At 33.5% G+C, this 20,845-nt stretch overlaps 1 long non-coding RNA gene and 1 pseudogene across 1 annotated transcript in view; both read right to left on the minus strand.

Moving 5' to 3' along the window:
- Nucleotides 1-239: 239 nt before the first annotated feature.
- On the minus strand, nt 240-8,630 carry LOC120193567 (annotated as a pseudogene).
- An 87-nt stretch (nt 8,631-8,717) lies between these two features.
- The window catches only part of LOC120193683, a 37,119-nt gene continuing 24,991 nt past the window's right edge, over nt 8,718-20,845 (minus strand). Inside the window, exons 4-5 of the long non-coding RNA XR_005522879.1 lie at nt 16,814-16,819; nt 8,718-8,727 (exon numbers count right to left, since the gene is read on the minus strand). This is a non-coding gene — a long non-coding RNA (uncharacterized LOC120193683). The remainder of the gene's footprint in view (nt 8,728-16,813; nt 16,820-20,845) is intronic.

Genomic DNA, 20,845 nt, shown 5'->3' on the forward strand with positions numbered 1-20,845 from the left:
TATATCGTTTGACAAAATGCCTATAAAGTCGCAATGAAGGAAAGGGTAGTAGTTTTCAGTGTACATACCAGGGGCGGATGCACTAAGCCCCTAGGGGTCAAGTGCATCCCCATTATTTAGGAAAAAAAAGTGAAATTTAGTATAATATGTTAAAGAAAAATGGAAAAAATAAAAAAATTTGCACCCCTATTATTTTTAAGATTTTTTTTTTAAAATTTTGGACCCCCATTTATAAATTTCTAGATCCGCCACTGGTACATACCAACTCGAGAGTTGTTGTGATTGACAGCAATTTGCTTGTATACACTGCGCCAATTAGGCTTGGCGAAGTGGGACTTAACTCTCGGACCGGAGACGATGTCGACCCCCTTTTTAGCATGATTGAGTGATTGAAGCATGGTGATGAGGGCAGAGCGAGCATCTCCTTCTTCATACAAACTGGTGCAGTAATTATGAAGCTCGATCACATGGTTATGGTCCATTTCGGCCACTTCATTCATTATCCCTTTGAACCAATCAAAGGACCCTTGTTCCCTCGTCACCCAATAAAAGTATGCCCTCCTCGTTTTGAAGCTTTCTCTCCTTTTTGAATTTGATGATGATGATGAACTGGTTCTGTTAATCTCAACAACCCCATTACCTTTCTCCAAACCACCACTGACGGACTCTTCTTCTTCCTCCTTGGCCCTGATGATGTTCACTATGTCCTTCACGATGCTGATCATGGGGGTTGCTCCAATCCCCAACCCCGCCAGCAAAACCACTTCGTACTTCTTGTAGTCTTGTGCTGGTGCTCCGTATGGTCCATCGATCAGCACTATCGGGAAACTGTTCAAATCATCAATCACATTGAAGAATATGCATTGTTTAGAACATTATTTGTCATGAAATTTTCGAACACTTAACATGGAAATTGACATTTTGGTTAAGCTTTTCCTTTTTTTTTTTGTGTTGTTTGGACATGGACATCCACTTCCTTCAAATGAAAGCTTGTGAAAGGAGGCATGACCTTAGGTGTAAACTTTTAAAATTTTAGGAGAGGGAGAAAACAAATTATCAATAGAAAATACAAATAAAAATATATGATAATTTGAATTTTTCAATGGGCGACTGCACTCAACTGCCTCCTCGTCTATCCCTTCTTGTCAACATTTTAATTTACATTGGTTTCTAAAGCTGACAGAGACCATGTTATCAATTTTTTCTTCATGACAAGTTCATGTAAATATAACCCAATTTTTCATTTCCTTGCAGCCTCAACACAGTCAATTATTATTCCCTGATCATTAAGATATTGATATTGAAGTTCTTGTCTTGTTGCTTAGAGGGGACAAATATTTAATAATAGATTGAAAAAGAGAAGTAATGAAATATAGAAGTGATTTCTAATTTCATGTAACATATGGCATCACATGTCAAGGAGAAATAAAAAAGGAAAAAGACAACTCTAAAGCAGCCAATGGCAGTGAGCATGACATTAACACCGTTAAAAAAGTTGCATATTTGAAGATAGAGATAAACTAATTAAGATTTAAGAGTAAAAAATTAAAGTTTTGGTTTTGAAAAATAATGTTGAATTGAAATGGTGTAAAATATCTGCAATTATGAACTGGTGTGGACCAGCTCATTTTTAGCTTATCTTTTGTGCTGTAAAACAAGAGATCGCCAAATCTCATTTCTGCTAAAATTGCTAGGATTATCTTGCACCTCTTAAGCCATTAACGTCGGTGTCATGATCCTCTAAACAAAGTATAAAAAAAGAGATGTATGGAATGATCTGATTAAACTAATAGGGTTTGACCTATATATAGTGCTTATCACGTATGTAGCATGAACCCTTAATTATTTAAGCCTAGAGATCCAAAGCTTGATTCCTTCCAACATGCCTTAAATCATGTTCTTTTCTTTATTTCATTTTTTTATTGTTCGGTTTCTGTTGTGTTGGCCATGTTTTTGTTTTGTAGGGAAAAAGAAAAGAGAAAATTATAATGAATTTTGGATTTTACTTCCTTGCATACAGTCAGCTCTAAGGAGGCCACTTTTGCCATAGGTAGGTTGTTGACACACCTGCAAGAACATGTTTGTTCAAATTAAATACAAGATTAATTAGATGGTCGAGCCGTCGGTTCTGAAAAAAAGGATAATCGGAGAAACATGCCTCGGAAGACACGGTCCTGAGTTGTCGAGTCCAATCGCCTAGTGTCCTAATATGAACACTGAGATAATCATCTCCTGGAGCTGAAGTTGTAACCCCCTCAGGCCGATGCGGATAGTCCGATCCGATCTGGGGTGTCACATTAGGGTCACCAGAGCGACCCACTGTAAAAATGGCGGAAAATTTAAAACTTTTATTAAAATATGTAACTTATAAAATGATTTATCAGTATGCAGAAATAAAACAGATTTCCAGACTCGTATATAAATCAAAATACAATTACATGCCCCCTAAACACATGTACCATACTCTACAACAACGCCAGAAGAACTCCCTTACTGAAGTCGATAGTGATACTGGTACAATTCTTTTAACCTGCAATGATGAGTAATAGAGTGAGCTTCGAAAAACTCAGTAATACAGAACAACCAGATGATGCTACATGACATGTAGATAATTGGAAAACCATAATTTCCCTATTGAATCATACGTATACCAATGGGCGGAATATTTTGGGGTTCCCTTAGAAGTTCATCGAGTAGAAGCCATGAATCTCAGTTCATAAGAAACCTTTCATACTATCACGTTTTCATGAGGTCGAATAGGATTTCTAGTGTGTTCCATCAGTATGATAAAACCATAATAGGTACACTAATCAAATGATAGTTCAGTAAAATCCCATAAACCATACTATAGTGGAGCTTTTTAAACTCGTATTTTAAAACCATCTTACAAAGAGTTAACCTAAGAGAACATCTTAGGGCCTGAGAGCCTACCCAAGATAGATTTTGGGGCCTACCTAAGAACACATCTTAGGGCCGCAGAGCCTACCGGAGAATGATCTCAGGGCCGTAGAGCCTACCTAAGAGTCACATTAGGTCCATAAAAATTTTCCAGCTTGATCAGAGCTGTACTTTACAAATCTGTTTCTCCAAGATACAGTTTATACAATATTACAAATCCATAAGCCATCACCGTTAAGTCGGTGCATCCATAAAACAATAACCATAGATTTCAGTGTACCACATGTTAAAACAATAAAACAATTTTTCAAAATATAAGGAACACATTAGAGAATCCAATTATTTTTCAGATGCATTTTGTAGTTATCAATATGGATAACATGAACTTGTGCAATTTGATCGGATTCCAATAATAAGATCTTATTGAAGAGAAACGATTTCTAACCGATCTAATCAGACATTTCAGATTAATACTTTTAGAATTCCACTAAGTTTCTATATGCATCAGGAAAACGTTCAGGAACCTTTATACCGAATAATTCTAAATTCAGATTTACTACGAGTGATTCTATTACCCAAACAATCAGGGGTATTCAGGAATATACTTTGAATTCATAGGATTTCAGCCCAATTGAACCAAATGAGGTATTCAGAATATTTTCCTTCTGCGTTACTTGCGTTTTCATACATGACCGAAGTGATTTTAGATGAAAATAAAGAATCAAAGATTCAAGTCATTTACAATCTATGACTATCGACCGTATTATCAAACAACTCGAGTTACACAACTCTCAAACTGATGCATGTCAACAAGTCAATTCATTATCCTTCTAGTGTATTCACTCTTTAATACCATGATGCAGATCCATAGATCATCCTCATAATCATCACTGAATAGATCTCCCAACTGTCTTTATTTCATTTCCATGTTTCAACGATATCAGAAAATACGGACGTACTTGATTCATGGTTTATAACCCATAAAGACAATTTATCATGTAAGTTCAACAGTGTTTCCAGACTCATCCAAATCACTTATTTAATCCTCATTCATTGAGGTTATTTAGTTCATTTAACAATTATGTTTATTCTTGTTACTTTAGAGTTTTTCAGAGTAATTCAAACGTTTCTGAATTCCAAATACATATTATATTTCCATTCAGTTTAATTTGGTCTTCGTGGTTTATTTGTCGAACAAACGTCCAATTCTTAATACTGAATGCGATCTAGAGTTGAGCTGAGCTGAATACTTCCAAAATTATCATCGAGCTAAACTTGAGTAGACGAACACGCATTCAAGTAATATCTATGCCGTTCAGGTACTGACATATCATTAAAGTTGATCGGCTTACTTAAGCTGTATTCCATAACTTTTTAAAGGTAGTCCAATACCTATGCTTATTTGGATTCCTTAATTAATCCAATGCATTTACTTAAAATAGGACAAAAGGGTATTTTGGTATTCATTTTTATTCCATTTATTTCAGAGCTCGAAGATATCCAATCATTCTTGAGCTTGGTGGTATTCTTGGGTTATTTCAATTACAGGGGTATTTTGGTCATTTTACATATTCAGCGTATTTCAATCATTTCCTTCCGTCCGATCTTACTATTAAATTCAATCTTATAATTTATTTCAGTCCTTTCGAACAATTATGAAAACAGAACACCCCGACAAATTATTTCTTATAAAAATCATCTAAACCATAATCAATTACTAAACCCTTTTACCGTATTCAGATCGAGTGTAGAAACTAATTGACTACACAAATGAGACCAACATTATCTTAATCATGCATTTACCAATATTCACATATTCCATAAAGCATAAAGAGGTAGTAAAGTATTACCTCGATTTTCGTACAATATTGATCGACCATAAAAATTCCATCCGAACGCCTTTGATCTTCAATTCAACTTCCAATAATTCCTTAGATACATATCAACATAAATTATATAAAAAACGGAGCTTAATTACGATAAACGGATCGAATCGGGTGATAAATCAGTGAAAAACAACTTATCGGGTTCGAATTTGGCGAAACAGACTTTGGATTTGGATTCAGGACGTCGAAAGCATAAAACATGACTTTTCGGAAATTTGGAATTTACGGTCAAAATCAAAGTTAAAGGGTTTGACCGGCAATTTTGAGGTCTTCGGGTTCGAATTTCAAAAAACGGACAGCGGAATCGGATTTGGAACGTCGAAAAATGTCAGGATAGGTATACTCGGTCAAAGTCAAAGGTCGTTTAATGCCCGGTCAAAGCCAGTCAAAGTTTTGGTCAGTAGTGGTCAACGCCGGTCAACAGTCACCGGTCAACGGGTCGGGTCGGGTCGGGTCGGGTTGTGACCGGTTAAACCGGTCAACTCTGCTCCGAAACCGGTCAAACCAGTCATTTGGACCATCCCCACGCGTAGTGGCGGCGCGTGAGGCCCTTTCTGGCTGCTTAAAAGTCATGAAAAAATTCTTAAAAATTATTTTGAGCGATTCCGAGATACTTACAAAGCTCGGTTCACAATTTTGAACGGCGAAGAGCTCGATTTCAATGAATCGGAAACTTTGACCGCTTCACCTCCTCACGCGTTGCCGTCGACAGAGACCAAGGATGACACCGGCAGACTCGAAACGGAACAAGGAATACGATGGTGCGGGAGGTGTTGTAAACGGATGACCCGATCGTCGTTAATCGATGAAAAACTAACTAAAATCGAGTTATTACCGACGATACTTCCGACTGAAATTAACGACGAACGGTGACGATTCACGACGAAAGGTTTGAGGGGTTTGTTCCTTGGTTGACAACGAACAAGATGGTGGTTTCGGCTCATCGATCGGAGGTCGGACGGCGAATAGATCGGAGTTGAAAGTTGGGTCAACGGAAGAGAAAAACTGAAAAAATAAATTCTGCCGCACGGGAGAGGGGTTATAAATTCTCTCATAAAGGAAAATGGCTAAATTATGAATTTAGCCACTGAACTTATTATACTTCTTAAAATGGTATGTCAACTTTACGATTTTACAATTTAATCCCCAATTTCATCCAAAAATACCAATTAAATTCACCACTTTATAATTTCTAAATTTTAGCCCCTAAATTGGGGTGTTACAGAAGTGATGGAGAATGGGTGTCTGTTTCTCATGTTTATGTCATGTTAATGAAGGTTTACTTTTGGTTTTAAGAAGAATACAAAAAACAGAATGTCCATGGAGAGTTACCATTCAAATGGAGACACTGCAGCACAGTTGACAAACATGTATTGCCCACTTTTGTATCTAAATCCATGGGGACGTGACATGTGAAGTGCCAGTACATTTCCAGGATAAACAGCTACCTGAAAATCTATAAGACAGATTAGGAATCCGGACAAGATTGCGGCTCGGGATTAGGAATCCCAAACCTACAAACTTGTCAAATGACATCTCGGGTTAAACCCGAGTTTGATCATATACAATGATGATGGATTGCTTACCTTCTTTATTGTAACAGCTTTGATGCTTGATCTAAGCAGCCTTGTCAATCTTTCACATGAGTAAAGGGTAACTGGAACTGCTAAGTACACCCAAGTCTTCCATTTTCCAACAAAAATGAAATTAGTTTTGGATAAAATACCAAAATTAGTTTTGGAAATTTGATCATTGCTTACCGTTTTCTTGTACCATTTCTTGGTCAAGAAGAGCTTAATTCCATGGAGAATGAGGAGAGTGTAAACAATGACAAACAGATGGTGAGAGTACCAGAAGGCATTGAACCCTGTTATCTTCTTCAGAGGCTTCGGAAGGTTCATCCGACCCCGCCTGAAGCATGGCACCGCTAACGTGAAAGCGATGGCCATTAAAACCACCATTACTACCCCTGTTATTCCTTCAAAGTGCTCCAGAAAAATGCCAATAACTTTTGGATTGCTCACCAAAATATTGTTTCATTGGTTCATATTCATCAGGTGTGGCGTGAAGCAGGGGAGGGAAATCACATGCCAAATGGGCAATTCCATGTATCCCAACCCCTACAGAAATCCCCACTGCTATAACCTGCAATACATTGAAAGTAATTTACGAACTCCATTAATGAACTTAGCTTATAAAGACATGTTAATCTTTGTTACCTTGTGGAAGTTGAGGTTGTCGTCGAAGGGAACAGCCACACCTAGTTTCGTCTTGTTTCTTAACCAGGTTATGGTGTTACGACATACCGGTAGCAGTATCACTGCCAAATTCAGTTTAAGTGTCTCAACTGCACCTTTGGCAAAGCAAACACAATCCCCCATTACTTTATATACGTCTTCCCTCCTCCGATATTTGATGAATTTGTACGTGAACAAGCCACACATGACCGCAATCCATAAGGCCATCACCCAAGCTCTCTGCCAGTTATCTAGCAAGAAATACTTGGTGTCCCTGCAGAATCTCCTAACTGGATTTCTGTCATATGTAGGCTTAAGCTTCTGCTTAGCATCTGGCTCAGTTTCCGGCTTTCGCCTCTTACTGATTGGTTCGGTGCTTGTAATAGAAGCATTTCCAAGTTATCTGTTTAAAACATAAGGTTTATGGAGATTGAAGCCAAAAACTAAACAAATATAAGAATTGCTTGAAACTCACCATGATGTATCCTAGGTGGTCTGGGTCTAATTCTTCCATAATCAAAGCTGCATATTCCTCTTCTTGTTTCTGGATATTTGAAAGTTTGTTTTCAGATGCACTGAGACTAATAATCTGTGAAAGTAAATCAAAATTTAAGTTATAAATTTTGACCAAATTACTTTTAATTGCTGCAGTTGATTCATATGATATACCTCTTTGACTTCTTCTTCTGTTATTCTTCCATCTGTATCTTTATCCACCCTGCATTTTTATGAATCATTTGATTGAATACCAAAGCTCTATATGAACAATTAATGTAAGAAATGGTTTAAAAAATGGGAACATAAGTATAAACTTTACATGTCGAAGAAAGTTTGAAGTCGAGCATTGAAACTTCGATTTGAGATCTGATCCCAAAACTCCTTCAGGTGAGCCTTATTGATCGAATCACCATGAATGTTTCGTTTTCGAGCAACGGCATCGAACAACTGCCCTGCAAACTCTTTAGACTTCATCCCTGCCATTGATTCACACAAGAAATGTCACTGAATTGAATCACTTGCAAATATGTTGATGGTTTAGATTTGGTTTAACTTCAAGAACATACCTATGCATTCACCAAACCGTGAACGAGGCAAAGTTCCATTGTTGGAAGATTTAATATCATCAAACCGCTTCTCAACAGCCTCCCATCCATGTCCCCATTCATTCTTGCTAATGAACTTGAGTCCCAGGAGAGCATGAGCCACCTCAGATTTAGTCCGATCTAACCGAGCAGGCTTCTTCGAGAACGACGTCAACCGCTTCAGAGCATTCCTCACCAAGTTAGATTTCTTCTCAAGTCCTTTAGCCAACAAAGTCAGCTCGGGATCCTCCTCTAAATCACCACCATTTGCAGCCTTTACGCTCTGGACCGCAATCGAACCGTCGCGAACGTCGAGGGTGATCTCGACGTAGCCATCGCATTTCGTGGAATCAGGAATGTTGAACTGGGCAGTTTTCTTCCCTGCAACCTTTTTGTTCAAGGGTCCGCTCAATGGACCACTATGGGGAACTTTATCGAATCCAAAAACATCAGTATCAGAATAACGGTGAAGATGACGGTAACAATCACTACCATCATCTGAATTCATCTTCTCCATGTTCGTAGATTCCAAATTCGCCGATACAGTGTTTTTCCAAGACAGCTAGATAACAATGTAAACGGATTGAATAGTAGAAGAAAACAAAGACAATATATAAAAATATTCTTTAATTTGGTTGGCCTGTTCAGAAGAAAAACAATATATATATATATATTACTGGGTTTTGCAAATTTTATGAAGAGAGAGAGGGAAATGAAGGTTTGAGGAGGCAACAATGGAGTATTCGTTAATGAAGGTGCGCCATTATCATTGGACAATGATCTTGAATATTCCTTGCATTTATCGTAGTTGGGACTGTGATAAATCTCGCGATAAATTGTACAAATATATTATCAACCAAAGAAAATTGATTGAGCGAAGCTTCCATTATTTTAGATTTCGTCAACGTGCATTCAACACTCAATTTTACTCATTCTTTCCGATGCAGATGGTAGGGACTATACTTGTTTTAGTTCAAAGTTTTATCAAAATAAGTGATTTAAGTGATTACGGATTTATTATTATTATCTGATATATTAGGAATAAAAATTTATTTAATATCAAATTATTAAGAAATTTTTAAATCAAAATTACCTTGTACTCGCCTTAAATTAATAAAAAAAATCTTAATTTTAATTTTAATTATATTTGGGTTCATATCCTTTTAATCAATTAACAAGTGATTCATAAAATTTAAATTTAAATTTAAAATAAATTATATTTTCAAGATTAAATCTTTATATAACAATATCAAAATCGTTGATCAAACAAAATTTTAAGTCATTATTAATTAATTATTCTTGATATTGGTTGTTTTTTTTATAATTACCGATATCCGATCAATTGATCGAATAATTTAGATCGGGTATTATAGAGACGAGGGTGACCATCATAATCTAATTTGTTCTATTCACAAACACCATAATTCGAACTCCTAACATTATTTAAAGAATCTAGTGTCTCATCCTAATAGACAAACTAATTATTAGTTTGATATTGGTCATTGACAACATGTATTTCTTTTTTTTTTCTTTTTTTTTTCTTACATTGTATTTTTTAATTAATTTTAAATAACTCTACCTTCATAGCTTACTTTTTGTGTGTGCTCATGACACTTTTTCTTCTATCATTTTGTGTGTGGGAATATCCTTAGGTGACAACCGTCGGATGCGGTCAGGAGGGTAGAGTCGATTACAGTCGACGGTTCCAGAAGGAGATGACGACCAAGACGGAAGTGGGAAGACTGCTTGAGATCTGATTTGAAGAATTTAGACCTTACCGAGGACATGACCTCTGATAGGAAAGTATGGAGACTTAAGACCAGGGTAGCCGAGTAGTGCGGGTCACAGACATAGGGTGTAACATATATTTCTTCCTTTTAATGCCTTTGTAATAATTTCCATGACTTATACTTTATATACGTTTCTGTCATTAGAATTTATGAAGGTTTAGAACTAGGGTAGCAGAGTAGTGTTGCCTTAGTTTAGGTTTTAACCCATTTGACTTTATTCCTTCTCGTAGCTTGTTATCATTGACTTCTGCGTATCCTTCTCTTCAGGTTTTCTCTTTTTAAATTTAGCCGGGTCTTACGTATCTGTCTATATGCAGAGATTTTTACGCAGGGATTTATTTGTAGGGAATACTTCCCATTACAGACACGCATATGAAGACTGCATATCAAGATTGTTCAACTATGTATTTATTTATTTACTTATACATGTATTTTGCATTTTTATCTTTATTTTTAATTTTCTGACTGCCAGAGGTCTTCCACGGAAGTTGCTCTCAATCCTGGCGTTGGGGGCATAAACGTTGTTATATAATTAACAAAAAATATTAAAATAAATCAAGTTGAAATTTAATTAAGCTTCCACTAAATAACTTATGAATTGGTTTGTTTTTTTTTTTCTAGAATTTAAAAATATTTTTCATTTTAAAAAGAGATATCCAAGGAGCCTGGACAGGCATCGTTTTACATTAAGGATGACCAAATTTGTCCCTGTCCAGTAAAGTTTGAAGAACAACCGAAGGAGAATCATAGACGTCAAGGAACAGTTGAAGGATCGACTAGCAAGTTTCGTTAGTGCATTAACAGGATGGTTGCTTTCCCTTGGAATCCATTGGAAGTCTGTTACTCAAATTGTTTTTTTTTTGTTAGTGACACCGTGTATACTCGTAGACGTAATTGTTTAAACCTATAATTTTCAGGAAGAACAACACTCTCTTTAATTATTGAGACTACTTGATAGATTCATTTGTGTACTCGTAGATGTAACTAGGGCTGTAAAATCAGGTAATCGGTCAGGTTTCAGTCGGATCTTGATAGGTCGGGTAAAATCGGGTACATGCCAATTCAGGTTGATTTGACACCAGATCCAGATCGGGTTCAGGTCGGGTCATTTTCAGTTTGGATCGATGTCAGTTCAGGTAAAAACAATTCAGGTCTGAAGCAGATAAAGACCAGGTTAATTCAAGTTCGGGTTGACTTCAGTCGGATCTCGTTCAGATCAGGTCACATCATTGATAGATAAAATTCAGGTCGGATGTTTATCAGATACGGATTGAGTTCAGGTCGGGTCGTTTTTATTTTTTTGGATGAATTATTTTGTCATATTTCGTGATTGTTGAATTGAAAGTTGTAATTGTATATGATTTCGAGTAAAATAAGAGAAAAATAAATATTCATGGATCAATTTTGTAAAAAAATAAAATTAATGACAAAATTGAAGAAATGTAAAATTACAAATAAAATCTTAAAATATAAATTAAACAACACACATAAGTAAGTGACTAAATCAAAATAAATATAAAATGTGAGGTTTAAATTAATATAAAAAAGGACTAAATTAAACACATTTTAAAAATTATGGGCCAACTACAAAATATAAATAAATAACAACTAACAATGGAATATGCAAATATAAATTTAATGACTAAATTGAATACATATAAAAGTTAAAGACTTAAAATTGAAATAAATTAAAAAACACAAAAAGGTTAAATCAAAATAAATACAAATTGTGAAGAAATAATGAAAAATATACTAACTTGCATTCATTCAAAAAAATTAAAAAATATATAATATATATATAATATAAATTTATATATAAACTATATTATATATTATATATAATTATTATAAACTGTATAATTATTATAAGCCATATATAAATTATATTTATGTGCACTGTATATATAAACTATGTATATAAAATTATAAACTATATTTATATTATAAACTATATAATTATTATGAGATATATATATATATATATATAAATTATGTTTATGTGAACTGTATATAAACTTTGTATATAAACTATATATGTATAAACTATAAAAAATATAGTTTATAAAATATTATTTTATAATAGAGTATATATATATATAAACTATATATTAAAATATTTAAAATATAGTTTATATGTTATAATTTATATATAATATTATATATGTGTATAGCTAATATAAGTAATATATAAAATATATATTAAAGAAAGACTATGCATATATAAAGTAATAATTATATAGTTATAAAACCCTATAGTCTATAACAATAGTTATATGTAACTTATAATATATGTATACATGTAAACTATATGTAACTTATACATGTATGTATAAACTATGTATACTATATATAAACCATATAAAGTAAATTACTTATATAATGTATAGAAACAATATGCATAAACTATATAAATTAATAAAATATATATTTATAAAAAACCCTAAACCCTAAACCAAAACCCAAACCCAATCCCAGCCCTAGCCTCAAACTTTAAACCCTAAATCCTAAACCTAAATTTTAAACCCTAAATTAATCCTTAAGTTATAAACCCTAAACCCTGAACTATATGTAGCTACATGTATATATAAACTATGTATGGTATGTATAAACTATATATATATATATAGATATATATATATATATATATCATTAAACATAAGTGACTAAATAAAGATTCTAAATTAACATTAATTTAATAATATGTACATTAAAAAGAAGATAAATTAAAAAAATTAGAATTATATACATGACTAAATTGTATTGAATAAAAAATTCAATAAATGATTTACAATTAAACCGTGACTAAAATGAAAAAACTCAAAAATTAAATAAAAAAATAAAAAAATTCTGATTGATGAAGGATTGAGGGCCTAATTAACCCAATCCATTGGGCACTAAATCTTCCCGCTAGACCCGAAATTCCCAAAAATTAAAAAATTCTTTTTACTTAAGATTTTAAATGGGTAAATCTGAACCGTAGCTAATTGAGGTATGGACGACTGAGTTTTTATCAAATGTCTGATCCGTGGGCGATGGAAAACGACCAATAATATTCATTCTTTTAAGCGGCTTTTCACTGTTATTGCTGAGGACTACAAGATACAATGTCAGCCGTTCGATGACTGAATCATAAATGCCAATCCGTGGGTTATCCATCCAACCAATGAGATTCACCCACATATTTCACATAATTCTTTTTCTAATTGAATTGAATTCACAAACTAATTTTATTTTTCCAAAGAGAAACAGATGATAATCATCGTCCATTTAAAATATTAAAATATTAAAATATTATATAGTTTATATATATATATATATATATTATATATAGTATATATGGTTTAGGATTTATGGTTTATGGTTTAGGATTTAGGGTTTATAGTTTAATGTTTAATGTTTAGGGTTTATATTTATATTTATATAAACTACATACTATAATTTATATTTGTTACTATATTTTTATTATTTATAAACTTAGTTTATATTATATACTATATATATGACTATAGTTTACATATGAACTATATATATAAATATATATACTAAAGTTGATATTTATATGAACTATAGTTTACATATAACTATATAGTTTATATACTAACTATAGTTTACATAAATATATAGTTTATATACTAACTATAGTTTACATATAAACTATAGTTAATATTTACATATGAACTATAGTTTACATATGAACTATTATATAAACTATATAGTTTACATATGATCTATATATATATATATAGTATATTTTATACTATATATTTACATAGACCTATATATATTATAGTTTATATTTTATACTATATATTATATATAAACTATATACTATATAAATTTACATATGAACTATATATAAAAATCCTAAACCCTAAACTATACATTATATAGTTTATTAGTATATAAAACTATATAATATATAGACTATATGGTATATATAAAACATATAGTTCATTAGTATATAAAATATATTATATAGTTCATTAGTATATATAAACTATATAGTATATATAAACTATATATATAGTTAATTAGTATATATAACCTATATAGTATATGGTATATACAAACTAGATTATATGTTCATTAGTATATATAAAATATATGTATATAACTATATATTAATTTATTAATATAAACATATATTAATTGAAAGAATTGAAAAATACATAAGGATCAAATTGAACAAATTTTAATATGAAGCTTAATTAATAAATTATAACATTAAATTGGATTAAATTGAAAAGAAGTTGAAATATGAAGCTTAAATTAATATATTAAATCATTAAATTTGGACTCAATTGAATAAATTTTAAACTAAGAGACAAAACTACAATGTCAAATAAAGTTAAAAAACACGCGGGTTTTCTCCCTAAAATCAGCATCATTTCCCGCCTGATGATTTTAACATAACTATGGCTTCCGATTCTCCTTCCTTTCTTGCTTTTTACTCTGTTTGGTTGGTGAGAAAGCTTAGGAAGAGAACTTGGAAACTGAAATTAAAGGAAACTTATATAGGTTCTACTTAAAAGCTCTTTGCTTTCCTTAAACCTTTTTGGAGTTCCTAAACTCTTTTTTCTCAGTATTCCTGTTTTGGAATATGTGGAGTTGTTTGTTTTCAGTAAAAGTGGGCATTCTTGATGAGAAACTAGTTGATTTCTCGCAGTTCAATAGTTTTAATATCAGGTAACTAATACCCCTAAAACCAAGCTAATGGCCTGAATGAACGAATGCGTTTGAGTCTTTAATACTTTTCATTCTTGATATAGAAAACTAGTAGTGTAGTCGGGTGGTTTGTGGCATGAATGTGTTCATCTTTTGCATGAACTTCTTACTTTGTTCTGTGATAATTCGTTTAAGGTGTTACTCGTACAGGGATTTGAAAAAAGCAACTTATAATTTTACAACACTAATAGGACAAGGAGCCTTTGGTTCAGTTTATAAAGCTCAGATGTCAACTGGCGAGACTGTTGCGGTGAAAGTTCTTGCAACCGATTCCAAGCAAGGGGAGAAAGAGTTCCAGACCGAGGTAGTGACGATCTATGGTTCCGGACCAAACTTATTGTTTAAAATGGCTTTATTGATTGTAGTACTCCTGCCATCAGGGAATACAGAGAGTCTGTTGCATACCATGCCCATTGTAGTTTCAAAGTAATCCAGAATTGCTCATAAGATGAGCCTAATGTTTTATACTTTGTTGGACTTGGTAGCTATGAGCCCTCAAAAAGGGGTAAGAATGTTTAATGCTAAGCTATCTTTCTGATATGATTATAACATTTGGTTAACATTTGGTGTTAATGAAATTGAAATTGCAGTCCTTTGTATAACTCGAGAGTTGTACTTCGACAACTTACTAGTGCTCAATCTCAACGCAAAGGAAGGCGTGCAATTGAGGTCTGTGCAGCAATCGATGTAATTTTTTACCTCAAAGTTCAGTCTCTTTTTGTGTTGAATGTTGATGCCTTGTGTTTGAATATATTGCAGGTGTTGAAAAAGCTTGTTGGTCGCAGAATCCTCTACCATTCTTACTCCATGCAAGTTTATGGTTATGTATCATCACATAAAAGTGGCAGTCATAGCTCATTAACTCTTGTCCAATATTTTCTCGTCAGTTGAGGTTTATTAGAATATTGATGAGAGACTTCGGTGTCGATTAGGTTACACCATCAATTTGTGAGATCTTTTCTTGTGGATAAAACTGGTAGACTCGGTGTTATATATGTTTGTATAGATAGGAATTGGTAGAACAATGGGAACTCTTTGATCTAATTCTAATATGATGAAAGTTTTACAGCAAAATTCCTATCATTTACTTTTTTTACAGTATCACATGTGGTAGTATAGAAAGTGGGCATTAAAAGGTGTTTACTCTTTGTTTTTCATCACTTCAACTATAAATCATCCTTCAAATCTTTCACTTTCTTCGTTTTTAATCTATTGTTCCTTACTGTTTTTCTCTCTTATAAGATAAGCTAAATTCAAAATGAACTTGGGTTAGTCATTTAGTCTCTCAGTTTCATTCACACTGTTGAAGTTAGGTTATGGGTTGTGGGCTTTTCCTAGTTTTTACTTTATTTTCCTAATTTAGAGGCTCAAGTTATTTTATATAATATTATTTTTTCTTTATATAAATTAAATTATATAATTTATATAAATTAAACTATATTAAATTTTCTTTGCATTATTAATAATGTTTTATCTAATTTATATTTAAATAAATTTATTAATTTTATTAAATAATTTTATATAATATGTCTATTTATTAATTTAATTATAATAATAAATATTTTATTATAAGATTTAAAAAAATAATCATATTAATTTTTTAATTACATCATAAACTAAAAAACTCATAATTTTATTAAAATCTTATAATTTCGTCTATGGTAATATAAAAGTTAGGTAAATATCAGATCATTAACAAGTCGGATCATTTATAGGTCATGTTAAAAACAGGTCAGGTTAAAAACAGGTCAGGTTGAAAACAAGTCAGGTTGAAAACAGGTCGGGTAATACCAATTATTTACCAGGTCAATCTCGGGTTCGGGTTCATATCAGTCGGATGCAGTTCGGGTTCGGGTATCATATTTTCGGTTCAATTCTGGTTCAGGTCGTTCTCAGGTCGGATGCATGTCGGGTTCAGATCCATAATTTCCAGGTCTAAATCGGGTTCAGGTCAACACCAGTTTCGACTCGAGTCGGTTTCAGATCGCCACAGTGCAGGTCAAAAACAGTTTTAACTCGAGTCGGTTTCAGTCAGTTTTGCAGGTCGGGTCAGCTTTTTACAGCCCTAGATGTAACTGCTTGAATCTAGAACTTTTAGGGAAAATAACGCTTTCTTTAATCATTAAGACCACTTGATAGATTCATTTGTGTATTCGTAGACGTAACTGCTTGAATCTAGAACTTTTAGGAAGAACAACTCTCTTTAATAACTAAGACCACTTGATAGATTCATTTATGTGTACTTCTCTAAAAGTTCCTTTGGATTGTTATACTTCAATTAATTTTCACGTGCTTATCTATTTAGTAATTATTACAAAAACATAGTTAATAAGTGTAACATCCCAATTTAGGGGCTAAAATTAAGAAATTATAAAGTGGTGGATTTAATTGGTATTTTGAAAGAAACAGTGGGTTAAATTGTAAAATTTTAAAGTTGGCAGACCGTTTTATGAAGTGTAGGAAGTTCAGTGGCTAAACTCTTGGTTTAACCATTTTTAAACATGAGATGTATAAACCCCAATCCCCGTATGTTTTCTAGAAATTTTTCCAGTTTTCCCTCTCCCTCAACCCAACTTCCAATTCCGATCTACTCGTCGTCCGACCTCCGATCGACGAGCCGAAACCACCATCGTGTTCGTTGTCAACCGAGGAACAAAACCCCTCAAACCTTTCGTCGTGAATCATCACCGTCGTCGTGAATTTCAGTCGGAAGTATCGTCGGTAATAACTTGGTTTTAGTTGGTTTTTCATCGATTCACGACGATCGGGTCATCTGTTTACGACAGCTCCTGCACCATCGTGTTCCTTGAGCCGTTCCGAGTCCACCGGTGTCCTCCCTTTTTCCGGCGGCGACGGCGCGTGAGGAGGTGAAGCGGTCAAAGTTTCCGATTCATTGAAATCGAGCTCTTCGCCGTTCAAAAATTTGAACCGAGCTTTGTAAGTATCTCGAAATCACTTAAAATAATTTTTAGGAATTTTTCCGGGAGATTTCCAATATCAGGGAACTGTTCACGTGCCCCATGCGCCACCACTGCGCGTGGGAAAGGAAAAATGACCGGTTTGACCGGTTTTGTAACCCATTTGACCGGTCACAAACTGACCCGACCCGACCCGTTGACCCGACCCGACCTGTTGACCCGACCCGTTGACCGTTGACCGTTGACCGTTGACCAGTGTTGACCAAAACTTTGACTGGCTTTGACCGGGCATTAAACGACCTTTGACTTTGACCGAGTATACCTATCCTGACATTTTTCGACGTTCCAAATCCGATTCCGCAGTTTGTTTCTCGAAATTCAAACCCGAAGGCCTCGAAATTGCCGGTCAAACCCGTTGACTTTGATTTTGACCAAAGATTCCAAATATTTGAAAAGCCATATTTTATGCTTTCGACGTTCTGAATCCGAATCCGAAGTCGGTTTTGCCAAATTTGAACCCGGTAAGCTATTTTTGACTGATTTATCATCCGATTCGATCCGTTTTTCAGAATTAAGCTCCGTTTTTGATGTAATTTCTGTTTATATGGATCCGAGGAAACATTGGAAGTTGAATTGAAGATCAAAGATGTTCGAATGGAATTTTTATGGTCAATCAGTATTACACAGAAATCGAGGTAATACTTTACTACCTCTTTATGCTTTATGGAACATGTTTATATTGATAAATGCATGAACAAGATAATGTTGGTCACTTTGGTGGAGTTGAATAATTTATACACTTGATATGATGTGGTAGAAATTCTGTAACTGATTACGGATCGAATGACTAATATAAGAGATCGAGGAATTATTAGATTAAATTACAAGTTTGTGATTAGTGATAAAGAAATCAGCCATGTATCTATAACTTATAGTTTTTTTCATCAAAGGTTAAATATTAAAGGTACTTGGATGAGAAATTATGAGAATACTCTGGTAGGGTAAAATTACGAAAATACCCTTATGTTATAAAAAGACAAGATTTGAATATGGAAGTTAGATAAAAGGATTTTACAGATATATTGATCTGATAAAATATTGATGTGCATAAGAAATGTTAGTTTTATTTGAAAATTATGGATAACCGGTTTTTAATCCTATGAGAGTTTGTGAAGAATACTAGAAGTTTGTTAAGAGAACCGTTTCAAGATTAGAGAGAGTATTCAAGAAAGCAATTAATCATAGGATCTCTAAATTATATTATTTTCGTTAAGAGCTAATATCGAAATTATCTGGTTAAGAAATTACGGAAATGCCCTTAAGAGGTAGAATAGTCTGAGTTGACTCTGAATGAGAAAATACTTTGGGGATTCTTACTTAACTCGATTAAGTACGGATTTAATTGTTAAGATCCTGACTTAGTGAAGGAAAATTCCTGATATTCCGTTTGTAAAATCTGAAAAGACACTTGACCCGTAAATATTCGAATAATGAGTAAATACTTGAAGAATAATTTATCGGGGGTATTCTGCTGTCAGAATTGTTCAAAAGGACTGAAGTAAATGATAAGATTGAATTAAATAATAAGACCGGATGGCAGGAAAATATTGAAATACCGTAGATCTGTAAAATGACCAAAATACCCCTATAATGGAAATGACCCAAGAATATCACCAAGCTCAGGAATGATTGGATATCCTCGAGCTCTGAAATAAATGAAATAAAACTGAATACCAAAATTACCAAAATAACCTTATGGCCTAAACTAAGTAAATACCTTGGATTAATTAAGGAATCCAAATAAGCATAGGTATTGGACTACCTTTAAAAGTTATGGAACATAACTTAAGTGAGCCGATCAACCTTAATAATATGTCAGTACCTGAACGACATAAATATTACTTGAATGCATGTTCGTCTACTCAAGTTTAGGTCAATGATAATTTTGGAAGTATTCAGCTCAGCTCAACTCTAGATTGCATTTGGTACTAAGAATTGGATATTTGTTCGGCAAAAATCAACCACGAAGACCAAACTGAACTGAACGGAAGTACAATATGTATCTGAAATTCAGAAACGTACGGAATTACTCTGGAAAATCCCGAAGTAACTGGAATAGACTTGAATGCTAAATGAACTAAGCAACCTCAAGCACTAAGGATTAAGTAAGTGATGTGAATGAGTCTGGAAACGTTATGAACATACACAATGTACTGTTCTTCTAGATCATGAACTACAAATCAAGCACGTCAGTATTTCATGATATATTGGAAGCATAAAAATAAAATAAAGACATTGGAAGATCTATTCAGTGATGATTCCGAAAATGATCTATGGACAGGAGTTTGTGGTATTAAAGAGTAAATACCCTGGAAGAACAATGAATTGATCAATCGACAAGCATTAATTTTGGGAGTTATTCATTTAAGAGTTGTTTGATAATCCGATCAATCGACATAGATTGTAAATGTCCTGAATCTTCATTTCTTCCTTACAGCTCAAGTCATATTCTGAATAATTGATGATTTTGTCAGTTATTGAACTCTTCCAATAGTGATTCTGAATTCCGATATTCTATCGGCATACTGAATAACTGTGTTTCTGTGCCTGATACAGTACCTCTAAATAATACCTGTAAACTCTGGTGTGTTCCCTAATTATATAAATATTTTATCTGATTTCCGAATTGAATTCTGTTCTGATACGTTACCTGAATTCTGTTCTGATTCTGATCTGGATTCTGTTATGATATCTTATATGAATTCTGTTTTGATTTCTGATATCTCCGTTTACCGACAGAGAAATGTTTTATCTGGGGGGTTTATTGTTGGAGGAAGATTACTGCAGGCTCCTCGGCTGTGTGCTCAGGGCCTTACTGTTACTGGTTGTGCGGGGTGTATGGTTCCGGGGAACCTACACAAACAGATTGTGAAAGGATGAGGGTGTATATATATATATGTTTTAAAAAGATCTGAAAAGTTACATGGTTTTTGGGAACACACTAGAAAACCTATTCTGATCTCCTGAACTCAGTCATCCGAAATAATTCTCTGAACTGAAAGCTCATTGTCCGTTACCACCTGAAATATCAGTAGGATCTTTGCTCAGCATAAAAATCTGTAAATGTTCGGAAACAATAAGGAAATATATATTTATCTGCATATGCACGTTCATCAGCATCATCTGGTAGATCTGTATTACTGAGCTTTCCAAAGCTCACTCTATTACTCACCTTTTCAGGTTAAAAGAATTGTACCAGTGCATCTATCGACTTCAGTAAGGGAGTTCGTCCGACGTTGTTGCAGAGTA

Source organism: Hibiscus syriacus, unplaced genomic scaffold, assembly GCF_006381635.1.
Source record: "Hibiscus syriacus cultivar Baekdansim isolate YM2019G1 unplaced genomic scaffold, ASM638163v2 tig00116996_pilon, whole genome shotgun sequence".
Lineage (NCBI taxonomy): Eukaryota > Viridiplantae > Streptophyta > Magnoliopsida > Malvales > Malvaceae > Hibiscus > Hibiscus syriacus.